Source organism: Sphaeramia orbicularis, chromosome 3 (assembly GCF_902148855.1).
Source record: "Sphaeramia orbicularis chromosome 3, fSphaOr1.1, whole genome shotgun sequence".
NCBI classification, from domain to species: domain Eukaryota; kingdom Metazoa; phylum Chordata; class Actinopteri; order Kurtiformes; family Apogonidae; genus Sphaeramia; species Sphaeramia orbicularis.
Window position 1 is genome coordinate 9,704,599 of NC_043959.1, and position 16,336 is coordinate 9,720,934.

The window sequence follows — 16,336 nt, forward strand, 5'->3', positions numbered from 1 at the left end:
TTACAGTTCACAGATATAAACATTTTCATTACGGGATTTTACTTTTTTCACTCAGAAACATAGAGAAAATTTTGGTGTTGACATTATTTATAAGTTCTTAACCTATTATTTATATTATTTTACCGGTCTGGCCCACTTTAGATCATACTAGGCTGAATGTGGAACTGAACTACTGGAATGGAAGTCTTAGTTTCTGCACATCTGTGGCTGATGGTTACAGAATTACAAGCTCAGCAGCCTGATCACAATCCAGGGTACCAGAAAGGGTGCACATATAGATAAAAAACAATAATGCTCTATCAAAAAATCAGACAGGCCATTTTATTTGTCTGATATTTCTCTTTTAAAGTGCAAAATATTGTTGTATTATGGTGTCTACTAAAAATTTCACAGGCTTGTACCCCTGTCAAATCAGAAATTCTTGGGTGTACGGACACTCCAGCCTAATAGCCTCCATATTTAATGCCTACAAAGATATACAAATGTTTCAGCACTCAGGATAATCATGCGTTGTTTATTGCATAGATGTCGTGTCCAAAGCATGCGTGCTGAAAAATTCCATATATTGACAGAAACAATAAAATTCGACCCACATATTTTGAATCTGGTGTACGGACACTACTTGGTGTACGGACTCTACAAGACTGGAATGGAAATCTGGCTTACCACATGGTCACATCTGTGTTAGATCTGTAACTAAGGGTGTATTCACACCAGGAAAGTCCGATGGTTCACTTTCTTTGGTCTGGACCAAATTTTTTTTTTTTTTTTTTTTTTTTTAAATTTGGTGCGGTTCACATTCACACTGTACGTTTTTGTAAGTGGACCAAAATCTGTAAACAAAACCACGTGTGCTGAGGTCGTTCATCCATTGGACAGAAATGAGCAGTGTCCATTAAAGCGCTCAGTCCAAAGTGAAAGGAGAGAATCATGGAAATTTTGCGTGCTGTTTTTGTTATCGTCAGCGGTTTTTACAGATGCAGGCGTTTGCACAAGTGTTTGAGCAGCAAGAGCGTTTGATGCAACGTCAGGTTTACAGTATTGTAGAATTCATTTCTCAATGACAAAGACACACGGCAAGACGGCTATGGAGGACAGCGCTCATGTGGACATCATGTTGTGACTGTTGGTCTGATTCATGCAAGACGTAACAGGTATGAAGTGTGAATTCTGCTAGTGTATGAAAAGACTGTTCTCAAAAAGCATTAGTGCTCCGTACTGCTGACCTCTATGTATCTATCCTATATCACCGTTCAGTTTAGCCTGGTACAGAATTCCTTAATGTAGGTAAAGTTTGCAGGGGGTGATGAAGTCGTTCATTATTTTTTTCTTTTCAAGCACAACAGACAAATCTAACCGTCATCCTAATCACTCTCTCGCTGAACAAGCTGAAAACGTCGGAGTTTTTATGTGTCCTTTCCAGCAGTTGTGTTACATGCACATCTGCCCAGATGTCTAAAAGGCAGCGTGTCTCGTCCGAGCTCCAAGTTTGACCACGGCTCATTTTCAGCTCCGTAGCCTATCCTCACTCTGAGCGCTTCTCTGGTAAAACTCTGTTGTCCATAATGCTTGACACACGACGGGAGCTCGTTAGGTACAAAAACACCAACTGTGTCGGATTGGGTCCGGCCTGCTTTCACACCTCAAACGAACCGCACCAGGTTTCGTATGGAACCGCACCGAGACCACCTCTTCAGCTGGGTCTCAGTTCGCTTGTTTGGTCCGGAACAGAGTTCGGTGGTTTTTATTCACACCAGCCCAAAAGGTCCGAACCAAGGGAGCAAAAAACTCTGGTCCGTTTTAAACGGACTGAACAAGGCAGGTGTGAGTACACCCTAAGTCTTCCTGGTACAGGAGGAAATAAACATTTGTGAACAAGTTAGAACAATATATCTATAAGGCATATACGCCATATTATTGATGGAAGTATATTGGTGTACGGACACTACATGAATTTTGGTGAACAACGCACCATTGAAAACATGCAGTTCGACGTAAACGTCCGTTTGACACATTGTTACCAAATTTTCTGCAGCCAGGGAGCAGACCAAAATCTGTCTAGTTGTGCATATTTAGTCCTAATAATACTGAAATAACAGGTTCCCATTCTATTATTACAATTAAAGGGCTGTAAAAGAAGGGTTTTCACAACAAAATGGTTGATTGTCTTAATACTGAAAATAAGAATTGATAATCAAACAGCTGTTCAACAAAAATGATCAATAAATGAAAAACAATGTGATGTGTGTATTTTGTAATAAAAAAGACACAGGAGTTGAATAGTAATTGTTTATTGTGTTACAAAACATTATGTCCAATAATTTTGCTCTCTTATAACAATAAAATTGTGCACACGTTTTCACGCTCACTGGGTCGCCATTTTATCAGTTTTTATCTGATTTTCTTCAGATTTGGAGGATTGCAAGATCTAGTAATAAGATGGCCAAAGAAACATTTTGGGAATGGTTTTGGGGGTATCTTTTTGCAATACTGATTAATAACTGATGCAAATATACTTGTTCACCTTGATTGTGATTTTTGTTCTCTGGCAGCCTCACACTGAGTGAACAGAAGACACACACACACACACACACACACACCCAAAGCACTCTCCAACAAAGAGGTGGTAGCTGAGTGACAGTTTAATTCTTTTCCTTTGGCAAAACGCTGTGCACTCACACTGAGCCATCATACTTAATTTAACGAGATCAGTGAAGGAAAAAGTCGAAGGGATGTTTGAAGATGCCAAAAGGGAATTAGAAGAAAAGTGTGATTTCTGACCCAAGACTGGGGAAAATGCAGCATGATAAATGAAAGTCAAATTGAATGTGATCTTTTTGTATATCTAAACCTCAAGACATGAAGATAGGATGTGCTATTATGGCTTTAAGGTAAAGTGGTTTGGGGACGTCATTGTCACCTGGAGAACTGAGTCTTTCCCACTGCAGAAGAACCTTAGCCAAACCTGGAAGAAATGGAAAAATAACCCAGACGACAAAGACGTTTCCATTCTTTTTAGTTAATTTTCTTTGTTCAGATTGGCTTTTTATGAGGTGGATTCATGTCTACCCCATTTGATTTGGAGTTATTCTTTGTTTAAGACCCCCTGTGGATTGTTAAAAAATTCTAAGGACCAACTTCCTAAACCAGGGCTCTCAAACTCATGTTCTTTCAGGTTCCACATTCAGCCCGATTTGATCTCCAGTGGGCCAGACCAGTAAAATATTAACAGAATAACATATAAATAATGACATCTCCAAATTTTTGTATGTGTTTTAGTGCAAAAAAACACACCACTAAATTATGAAAATGTTTACTTTTATAAACTATGTGAATAACCTGAAAAAACTGAAATTTCCTCAGAAAAATTAGTGCAATTTTAACAATATTCTGCCTCCACTTCTCATTTATCCATGTGCATTATGGATCAGATCTACCGACACTAAACACTGAGGAACAGGCAGAAAATAGTTCAAATTGTGCTTTATTTTCTTTAGACATTTCAGGTTCATATTCGTTCAGGTTATTCACATTTAATTGTTACAGGATAGTTTGTAAATGTAAATATTTTTATAATTTAATTATATTTTTTGCACTAAAACAAAGAAAAAAAATGTTAATTTGAGATTTTTTTGCTTAATTCAAGATTTTTTTGCTAAATTTGAGATTTTTTTTTTGGCTTAATTCAAGATTTTTTACTTGATTGAAGATTTTTTTTTTTTTTTTAGCTTAATTCAAGCAAAATTTTTTTGCTTAATTCAATTCAAGACTGTGAAATTTTTGCACTTGGCAAAAACATCCCAGGGGCCGGATTGGAACCTTTGGTGGGCTGCCTTTGGCCCCCGGGCCGCATGTTTGAGACCCCTGTCCTAAATAAATGTGGGGAAAAAAGTTTCTTAAAAAAGAAGGCTACAAAAACTGGAATGAACATATGTGTTACACCATCGTCAGCTGCAGTCTTCATCAATGTCTGTTATTATGAATCCAAATCTGGATCTTTGGAGTTGTTAATTATATGATTATAGTTATTAATTTGTTATTTAATTATACATTTCTAAAAGTACCATGAAATGATGCTCTAATGACCACTTTTTGAAAAACAGTTGTCAGTTTAACTCAGTTAAACAAACACTGTAAGCCTTTGTGTTTATACAGGATCAGCTGGTAGCCATGGCAACATGTATGTACATCATCATGAGTGTGCAGATGTATGGTTTGTGCCTGTTCTTCTTCACATACTTATTTCTGCATTCAGTCAATTATTTATTGGGAGCTTTGTGATAACTGTGTAACATTTAGTGTGATCTATGTCCATGTGACTTCACATCGCAAAATGTGTGAAAGTTAAAGCATGTTTATGGTCGTGTGAGGCTTTTACTTCTGAAGAAGAACCATGGGGTGGTGGGCATGCAACATTTAACCTACATGGCCTGTTCCAATTTGTCTTCCCATATGTTCCTATAGATCAGGGATGGGCAAGCTTTACAATCTAAAGAGCCATTTTTGACTCAAAAACAAAGAAAAAATGTGACTGGAGCCATGAAAAACATTTAAACCTATCTACATTTTACCATGAGGTGGCTGTTCTTCTGTAGCCTATTTGAGATTAGTTTGTGATTTAACTTTGTATTTCCACTACAATAATGCAATGTTTGGTGCATTTATGAAATAATACAACTACAATAAAGAAAACATTCAAGATTTGTGAAATTTTTTAAGTGATGTACACTATTTCCAAAACGAAATTACATTGTGTAATGAATAAAAAGTTCACCTTTCATGTATATAGGTTGGCTTTTAAACAGCCAAACTACTAACAAACACAAACTGAGTATCTTGTATTAGATTTGGCAAGAAAATAATGTTGTGTGACATACTGGTTTATATGCTGTCAAAAAATTATTTTATTCTGTGTATAACTTGCACATTTTTGCAGATGGGCAATGTTAGAATTGATTGAGGCCTATAACAGTGTTGAAAAGTAATGGTTAATTCAGATCATTTCAAAATGCTTCTTATGTTTTTTGACAAGGGGAGTCATATAGAGAGGCTAAAGAGCCACATTTGGCCTAGGAGCCATAGGTTACAGACCCCTGCTAGAGATCATGAAAACATGGCTGTTACTAGTAAATAAAAGTATTTATATATATATATATATATATATATATATATATATATATATATATATATATATATATATATATATATATATTCTTACTAAGTATTAAAAAATATAAACAACAACCAATGACATCTACAAACAATATGTGCACTGCAGTCATTTGGATCCAATAATTAACTAACTAACAACTGAACATGAAGCTAACATACAACTGGAGAAAAAACATAGACAAATATTTGTAATGTTTTAATGTGTTAAAGCATCAAAGTTTACAGGAGTAAGTGATGGTTCCAATGTAGCAAAGTGAGGATATAGACAAATTTTATATTTTACCTCTTTGTCCTCATCTTTTCCATGTTGTTTGTGTTGATCCTGGCATCATGTGTATCACAAGAAGCAGCTGTGTGAAACACACCATATATTTATTTATTTATTTATTTTCATCAATTTTAGTTGATTAAACAATTGTTTCAGCTCTAGAACAGTCCATTACTGCTTTTTCTTTTCTCTTGGCCACAGGTGTCAAACACATGGCCTGGGGGCCAAATCCGGCCCGCCAAAGGGTCCAGTCCGGCCCTTGGGATGAATTTGTGAAATGCAAAAATTACACTGAGGATATTATCAATCATTTTAGTTCAGGTTCCACATTCAGACCAATTCAATCGCCACTGGGCAGGATTCAGTCAAATACTATCATAATAACATATAAATAATGACAACTCCAAATTTTTCTCTTTGTGAATGTAAATATTTTCATGTATTTACACTAAAACAAAGTATAATTTCACAAAAAATGTGAAAAATCTGAACAAACATGACCATGAAACCTGAAAGAGAAGTACAATTTTAACAAGATTCCACCTGTTATTAAATGTTTTGTGTGTTTGTAGATCTGCTGTGATCTGTAAGTTATAATGTACATGTGGAAATGATAAACTGAGGCAGAACATTGTTAAAATTACACTGATTTTTTCAGTTTGTTCATGTTATTCACATCTTTTGAAAGGAGAGTTGGCAGATATGAACCTTTTCATAATGTTAATTTCCTTTTTTTTGCTCTAAAACATAGAGAAAACTTTGGAGTTGACATTAATTATATATTGTTATGTTATTATTTTACTGGTTCGGCCCACTGCAGATCAAATTTAGCTGAATGTGGAACTGAACTAAAATGAGTTTGACAGCCCTGCTTTAGGCTCTTCCCAAAGCATTCTCGGAGTGTACATTATATATTATATAATATATATTATAACAGTATCAGTGTAAGGTCTGTGCTGTTATCACACACACAGGGTTATGAACTGTGCTTTCCTTTTAGAAATGTCAAAACTATAAAATGGAGGCTGCATTTAAATACAGACAGTATGTTTAAGTGGTTAACACAGCTGCAGCCCCTGAAATCCACTACTTCCATTCTTATGCATTTACTTTATTTCCTCAAATACAAAGGAGGAATCAATTACAAGCCAGGTCTGGAAGAGTGGCTATGGCAGATGTCAGCAGGAGCAAATGAAGGCAGACCCTCAAACACTGACCTGATCAAAAAGAACCTCTCTAAACGTGTCGATGCCATAATGTGCTGCCACTCAAAGAAAGGGGACAACGTTCTCTACAGCCTAATTTTACACACTGACCATCATAACGCTGCTTCAACAGCCTGCTTCATCTGCTCCACACCAGTTGATAATGCTCCTAATTAGCATTTTTTCCCCCTTCTGTTTGGCAACATTTCAAAAGTTTCTCTAAAATGTGAATAATGACAACTTACTTTGATTGTTGTTCTTTGCTGAGCTGAGTAGCTGAACTGTGAAAGTGACCTTAGTGCTAATTTAGCCCATCCAATTAAGATTAGCTGAGGAGCCCAGCAATTTGTACAGTACAAAACAGCCTCTACATCTTCGGCAGAAAACAACCGCTTATTTGTTAACAGATGCTGTGACACATCAGTTTACAACAACTTCTGCAATCAGCGGTTTTAGCGCAGAGCTCCATATCAGCATAGAACTGATAAACCTCCACCTGTGGAAGAGCACCAACTAGCCTCATAAATCCTCTATTCAAATCTAGTCTAACTCCCACCCTGTTTGGCCCATTCTGGCATCTACTATTGGGAAAATAATCTGGGTTGTAAGGCAAGGCAAGTTTATTTGTACAGCACTTTTCAGCAACAAGGCAATTCAAGGTGCACACACAGGACAGTGAAATACAACAACAGGGAAAAAGAAACACATTTAAAACATTCTAAAAGAAACATGTAAAAGGTGATTAACCCTTTCATGCACAAATTATGAGAACCTTAATCAAGATTTTTTTCCCCGAGTGTTTTTATTCCTCTTTAGGCATGAAAAAAAACAATGCATTTGAAAATATTCTTATGAAAAATAAATAAACAAAAAATATATAAAAACAAAAAATAAAGTAAAAAAAAAGACATACTACTACTACTACTACTGCTAATAATAATAATAATAATAATAATAATAATAATAATAATAATAATAAAATGATCTTATGAACCTATTTTACATGAAGTTGCAAAAATGTCCACTCAGCTGGATACCTTGCATTTAATTTTTGAAATGAAGAAACATGTATTTACAGATAAACTGTGTGAAACCTGGGGGGGGAGGGGTAGTAGTTCTAGGGGTGAGACTATGCTCAAGGGAGATCTACACAATGTTACCAATTCATGTCAGAAAAGATATGTAGTGTCTTAAAACTTTAATAAAGATATGTGCAAAAAAAAAAAAAAAAAAATCCATGAATGTATAAGAGAACAGCTGTAGAATAGCTGTCCACTGTAGTGACCAGTATACATGAAAGGGTTAAAAACAGCAGGTAAGAAAACAACACATAAAATCCAAAAATGTAAAAACACACATATTAAAGTAAGAGTTGCCGTGCAGAGTTTGGAAGGAGAATATAAAATTTAAAAAGTCCAAAGCCTTTTAGTCAAAGGCAGCAGTGAACAGGTGAGTCTGGAACCTGGACTTAAAGGAACTCAGACTCTCAGCAGACCTGATATTTTCTGGTAGTTTGTTCCAGATATACGGAGCATAGAAACTGAATGCTGATTCTCCATGTTTAGTTCTGACTTTTGGAACACAGAGCAGACCTGCACCAGATGACCTGAGTGGTCTGGATGGTTCATACTGGACTAGAAGGTCTCTGATGGATTTTGGGCCTAAACCATTCAGTGCTTTATATGTTAGCAGGAGAATTTTAAAGTCTGTTCTCTGAGAGACAGGGAGCCAGTGTAGAGACCTGAGAACTGGACTGATGTGGTCCAGTGTAGAGACCTGAGAACTGGACTGATGTGGTCCAGTGTAGAGACCTGAGAACTGGACTGATGTGGTCCAGTGTAGAGACCTGAGAACTGGACTGATGTGGTCCAGTGTAGAGACCTGAGAACTGGACTGATGTGGTCCAGTGTAGAGACCTGAGAACTGGACTGATGTGGTCCAGTGTAGAGACCTGAGAACTGGAGTTGTAAAGATACTGTTCATCTGCTTTATGTTAGTACCATTCTCGGCTGCCTCCAATTTGTACGTATTTACACAAATACACAGCACACCACCTCTGTTCTATTTCTAAACAAGTCTCTCCACCTTCCCCCAAACTTATTCTCTTTACCTTCACCCTATACTTAAACATGTTTTTAAATTTTCAACATTTCAGACAGTTTTCTGAAATAGGAACAACAGCTGATGGAGCCACCTAGAGATTTAGTTTATTATCAACAGAAACTATATATGACACTATTTTAACACTACACATATTTTTCATACACCATTTGCATCCTGACAGTTATAACAGCCCAACTGTCACACACATGCTCACAATGAGGAACACATTTATGTTGTGTGTGATTAAAGCACATTGTTGTTTTTCATATTTAATGACATTGGATGTTCAGTTATATGATACTGTGCATGTTTGAACATCGACCAGCCAAGTGCAAACAAAGTGTTACGGATGCAAAATAGAAAAGGTGCTCTCCACCCTCTATTTGCATAGATGACAGGTGGCGTTCAGTAAATTCACCTCATGAACAGACACTAAATACAGCAGGATAAAGCTGACACTGATAGGTGGACAGACAGGGAGGGCTTTCCACTGCACATGCTCAGCCTTAGACACCCACAGAGACATGAGCAAACAGTGGAACTCCTCGTGTTGAATATACACTGACAGTGTAAACTGTCTTGTGCCACAATAAAGCCAAAACAATGTTTTCACTAACAGGAAGTCCAGTCACCATTTGTGTAACTAGTTCACTTTTTCCCCCAGAGTTTCCCTGGTTTCTGTGTTTGCATATACAGTCGATATAAAACGTCTACACACCCTTATTAAAATGCCAGGTTTGTGTGATGTAAAAAAAATTAGACCAAGATAAATAATTTCAAACCTTTTTTACCATTAATGTAACCTATAACCTTAATAACTCAATCAAAAAACAAACTGAAATCTTTTAGGGAGGGGAAGTAAAAATAAACAGCTGAGATAATGTAGTTGCACAAGTGTGCACATCCTCTTATAACCGGGGGCGTGGCTGTGTTCAGAATTATCCAATCATATTTAAACTCATGTTAAATGGTAGTCAGCACACACCTGCCACCATTTAAAGACCCTCTGATTAACCCCAAATAAAGCTGGACTGTTCTAGTAGGCTTTTCCTGACATTTATGTAGTCACATCTTACAGTCCAAGCCATGGTCTGCAGACAGTTTCCAAAGCATCAGTGGGATCTGACTGTTCAAAGGTGTCAGTCAGGAGAAGGGTACAAAAGAACTTCCAAGGCATTAAATAAACCACGGAACACAGTGAAGACAGTCATCACTACCTCCACCAGAGTGGAGAAAATATGGCACAGCAGTGGCATAACCAGAACTGGACATCTGTCCAACTGATGAAAAGACAAGAAGAAAACTGGTCTGGGAGGAGGTGAAGAAGACAACAGGAACACTGAAGGAGATGCAACAGTTTCTGTCAAATATTTGTGATGTAGTACATATGACACCAGTCTGACACGTCTGGACCAGAGGCGATTTCTCCCAGACTGCAAGGAGAGCTCAGCTTCCCCTAAAATGACTCCAATTAAATGGTCAAATCTGTTCGGTTGTGTTGACATTTTATTGACTACAATGATGTTGTTCACTTCTCATACATTCCCCTGTCACTGTTTTCTCATTCGATCTCTGCTCAGTGCATTTGTCCGTAGACGCTCAGCGTCCATGCACTTCAATGGGACTGAGTGGAACAGTTTTTTTACATTGCTTCAAAACTGGACGGTAATTCGATAAATGCCACCATGTTGTCCCGCCCCCGGACACTCGGCGTCTCTGGGGGTGAATGGAGCTGTGGGCGGAGCTCAGCCGGGCCGGACGCTGAGCTTCCACGTGCTGATTGGAGGATCAGTCCAAAGGCTGAATCCCATTTGATTGACAGTTATTTTCAGATCTACTCCTTCACTGACACAGTTCAGTTTAATACTGTTGCACATTCTGCGAGAGAAACCACTACAAAATTACTTGTTCATTTCTTGCACTGTAAATAAAACACACTCATTGTACTTCCTTGTTTCAATTTAACATAATTTCAACATTTTCTTGTTTAGTTGGTACGATAAGGTCACTGAGCATTTTCTTAAAAAGGAACGGAGGGACGAATTTATGTTTAAATAACTTAACTTTTTTTTTTTTTTATGTAAGCCGACAATGAGCTTCCTCTGTCTGGAAGATGAGCAGCCGCCACTGGTCTGGACTATGGGGTAGGGGAGCAAGACCAAAGCCTTATCCTCTGAAGAACAGCACCCAATCCTAAATTTTTTAAAAAGACACTTGAAATCTCCCAAACGCATGTGGGAAAATGTGTTATGGTCAGATGAAGCCAAGGTTGAGTTTTTTGGCCATAATTCCAGAAGGTGTATTTGGTGCAAACACAACTCTGCTCATCACCGAAAGAACAGCAGACCTACAGTGAAGCATGGTGGGGGCAGCATCATGCTTTGGGCTGTTTTTCTTCAGCTGGAACTGGGGCCTTATTTGAGGTGGTGGGAGTTCTGAACAGTTCCAAATACCAGTCAGTGTTGGACCAGAACCTTCAGGCTTCTGCTAGAAAGATGAAGAGGAACTTCATCTGTTCGTATGACAGTGACTTAAAGCCCACATCCAAACCAACCAAAGAATGGCTTCATCAGATGAAGGTTTAGGAATGGCCCACCAGAGTCCAGACCTGACTCTGATGGAACATCTGTGGGCTGATCTGAAGAGGGCTGTGCACAGGAGGTACCCTCACAGTCTGACAGATCTGGATAATTTTTATAAAGAAGAGTGGACAAATATGGACACATGAAGATGTGCCACACTGATAGACTCCTACCCAAACAGACTAATGATAACAGAGACTGAATGATCCAGATGCACGGAGATGTAAAGGTGGAGGAGTTTAGTCATAGAAGGTATTGCATGACTCATTCATTCATGTATTTTTCATTTTAGAGGTGGGGGGCCGTGAAGGTTGGTGGATTGAATGAGGGGGCGCATATATCTCAATTATTTTTTCTTCCGTCATTCCAAAAATGTTCCCACAGAGGTGTAAAATGCATTCCCTGCATGTCGTTTCATCATTTCTTTGTCTCCTAACCACTTCCGTGTGTGTAATTACCCATCCAGACCGTTTGCTCCTCCTTTACAGACGTGTTAAATATAGACTCAGTTTCTATCAGTAAAATTGCTTTCAGGTTTGATAAATTACTTTGTGTGTGTTAAATTAACATATTTACATTATATAAGATAGATAGATAGATAGATAGATAGATAGATAGATAGATAGATAGATAGATAGATAGATAGATAGATAGATAGATAGATAGATAGATAGATAGATAGATAGATAGATCATGCCATAGGGAAATTTACAGGTTCCAGCAGTATCCACAAACTTCAAAACAAACAGAAGTAAAAACACAATCATTAAAGAAAACTCTTTAACTTTCCAAAAGGAGTCAGTGCAAAGGAGACTGTTGTGCTCAGAGTCAGTGCAATGTGTGAGTCTGTGCAAAGGATAAAGTGCAACGTAAACAGTGTGTAAGTCCTACAGTCCAGGGGCATGAGGAGTGTTCGTACTAACTACTACTGCTACTTAACCCCCCCACCCCCACCCCAGGTACAGTTAAAGAGCCGGTTGGCATGGGGTAGGAAAGACCTCCTCAGTCTGTGACAGTGACAGCAGCCGCTCACTGAAGCTGCTCCTCTGCCTGGAGATGGTGCTGTGCAGTGGATGCTGTGGATTGTCCATTATTGACAGGAGCCTGCTCAGCGCCCATCGCTCTGCCACAGATATTCTCCTCCCAGCACATGCACAACTGTGTGTAAACACCCCATATTCAATCAATTAATCAATCAAATTTTATTTATATAGCGCCAAATCATAACAAAAGTTATCTCATGACACTTTACATACAGAGTTGGTCCAAACCAGACTCTAAGCCAATTTACAGAAACCCAACAGAATCCTCCAGGAGCAAACACTAGTGACCGGTGACAGTGGAAGGAAAAACTTCCCTTTAACAGCAGAAACCTGGAGCAGACCCAGACTCCTGGAGGATGGCTGTCTGCATATTCATTTTGGCAAATGTACTAACTAGGGATGCATCGATAACAATACAAGTATCGGCATCAGCTCCGATACTCAGTGTGTGTACTCGTACTCGTAAAAGATATCCGATACACTGCACCGATACCACTTACGACCATGTGACATTCACAGTTCAGTGCAGCAGGTACGCAGCGGTGGAATAATGTGTGGAGTGTGAAGAGTGTGGAGATTTAACCAAATAAATGACGGTGATAAAAGTAACGCTGACTGCAAGTAACGTTACAGACAGACAGATACGGACGCAGCGTTCTGTCCGTCCTCTGTGTACATTCCATCTGTTTTCCAGGTGCTGGCGGATGCGTAAACAAAATGAGAATACCAGCGGGTGTACAGAGCAGTGTAGACCGCCGCCAACAGAAGTGAAAACCAAACTTATCGCTCATTTCTCTTTTCTCTTCCTGCTGAAGCTAAGCTCTTAAACCTTACCAGAGAAAACGCTGCAATATTAGTATCACATTAGTGTTACCACTGTCGTCTCCATGTTTGTTATTACTGACTTTCTTCTTCTCAAAAAACTTTCCTCTTCTTCGTGGTATTTGTCCAGTATGGTTAATTCAGAGCGGCGCCCCCTGATGGATTAATTGAGAAACGCTCATTCCAACACATTAAATGTCAGTAGCAGCACTTTTTTCCAGTCAGACTAATGACGAATATAAAGCACATTTACAAAAGGAACTAAGAACTGGAATGGGATTATTTAGTACTCATATTGGTACTCGGTATCAGCACGTACTCAAATGTAAGTACTCATACTCGGTCTGGAAAAAAGTGGTGTTGGTGCATCCCTAGTACTAACTGATGCAGATGTGCTATTTTGCACCTTTGAAAGACACAACCCTTAATATGCACTGTTAGTAAATCTGTTAGTACATTTTTTTGCATGTGCAATGAGTTTGCACACGTTTTAATACACGTAACTCTTTAGTAGATCCGGCTCTTAGTGTAGTAATAAAGTATTAGTTTAAGGGTGTGAATATTTATGTAACCAGGTTATTGTAAGTTTTTTATTTTTTAGTTTTCCCCTTAAAATATTTCAGTTTGTTCTTCAATCGACTTGTACAGGTCATAGGTCTCATTAATGGTGGAAAAAGTTTTGAAATTATTTATCTTGGTGTCATTATTTTGCATCACAGAAACCTGGCATTTGAACAGGGGTGTGTAGACGTTTTATATCCACTGTATACTGTGTACTGAACAAAAAAACAAACACAAGGACAGGAACAGGAGCTACCCAGCCAGCATGTCCATGTGGGCCCCAGAAGGGTTACAGTTGGGCTGCATATAAGGGTCCCATGTGGGTTTGTCTGCAGTTTCCATGGTGGCCCCACATGTATTTGCCCATATCAGAATCAAAATCAGAATCTCTTTATTGTCATTGTACCAAGTACAATGAAATTGAAGTAAAGCTTTCAGGTTCAGTACAAGAACTTACAGACAGACAACAAATATCAGTAAAAGGCACAGTTATTTACATTAAAAAATAAAAAGTATTGCAAACTAAGATATTTGTAAAACATAGAATTTAAGTAGTGTGAATAACATGAGAAGTAGTGCAAATGGCATGAAAGATAAATATTGTGGGATAAAATAATGTGAAGAATAAATAATATGAGATATTCAGATCTCTGATTCTGATATGAGCAAACACATGTGGGGTCACCATGGAAACTGCGGACAAACCCACGTGGGACCCTTCTATGCAGCCCAAATGGAACCCTTCTGGGGCCCACATGGACATGCTGGCTGGGTAGTATTACTGTGCCTGATACTGGTCTGGAGATCACTTTTGGAGGATCTTAGTTTTGGTATCGGACAAAGGGGACTTGAGATTCAAGCTCAAGACCACAGCTGCAGGAATTTCACTAGAGCTTAAACAATTAATGGCTAAATAGACTCAAATTAATTAAAAAAAAAATGTTTTATTGCAGTGTTCTTGAATCAAAGCTTTGTTTCCTTTATTTCGCTGCCACTAAACATTGGTTCCATTGTTGTGTTTCACATGGACACTTATTGTGACGCACATGACATCAGAGTCAACTCACAGCTGTGTGTTAGTTCCATGTTCAGTTGTTAGTCAGTTATTAAGTTGGATCCAAATGTGTTGAAGACTGCAGTGCACATATTGTTTGTACATGTCATTGGACTTGTTTCTTGTTTATAACAATAGATATTTTTCTGTGTACTTTTATAGTGTTGTTTTTATTGAACTCTTTTTTTGCAAAGCAGGTGTGACAAAGACAATGTAAAACGTAAGACTAAGAATAGTACACAGCATACAGACAATTAAACCCCAGAGAGGAATAAAAGAAAAACAAAAAGACAGAAATTCAGGGAGTTCAAAAAGAGACAGAAAATACATCCAAAAGTTTGATATCATATTAAATTATAGCTCTACATGTTTTCCCCAGGCCCTGTGAGGGGCACAGACACCCAGGTCTGGAAAAATATAAAGGGTTTGAATGAATGAATGAATGAATGAATGAAATCTTTATTTCGAACATGTAAACAGTGAAATATAAACAAAAATCAACCAACAAAATATAAGTACTGGTACATAAATGATTGATAAGCAAACAAACCATAAAAATAATAAATAAATAATAATAGTAATATTAAATATTAAATAATTAATAATAGTAATGATAATAAGATAAATAAAACAAATAAAATAGAATCATACATGCTCGAAAAGGAGAAGGAAGAAGTAAAAACTTATGTACTCCTACCCCCAATATTTTGTATGAATATCAATATAATAATAATAATAATAATAATAATAATAATAATAATAATAATAATAATAATATCACACATCCTTTTTCCTATATACACTAATATGATAATACCCATTTACAATTTACCCTACCAGATATTAATAAAAAAACTAAAAAACAAAACAAAAACAAACAAAAACACATATACATATATAATATAAATACATATAATATTCTATATTGTCCTATATAGTAATATAGTAATAATATATTCATATATCCATATTTAAACTAGATATTATCAGCTCATATGTGGCAAAGCCCCACTCTGAAGAACAACCAGACCCCCCCCCCCAGGCCTATTCCTGTCTGTATTTTGTAAAAATCATTTGTTTGTATTTGTTTTTAAACTGTCTGATGTTTGGACATTGTTCCACACTCAGTCTGTTCCATAGTCTTACACCATTATTTGATAAACAGAATCTTTTCTTCGTGATTCGACATCTTTGAGTCTTAAAATTTGTCATTTCCCTTAATTTATACCCTCCCTCTCTTTCCTGAAACATTTTCTGTAAATGGTTTGGTAATAGATTATTTCTGGCTTTGTACAAAAATTGTGCTGTTTGCCAATTAACCATATCATTAAATTTTATTTTAGACTTTAAAAATAGTGGATTGATGTGTTCACGAAAACCTACACTCAACAAAAATACAAACGCACCACTTTTGTTTTTGCTCCCATTTGTCATGAGCTGAACTCAAAGATCTAAAACTTTTTCTATGTACACAAAAGGCCTGTTTCTCTCAAATATTGTTCATAAATTTGTCTAAATCTGTGTTA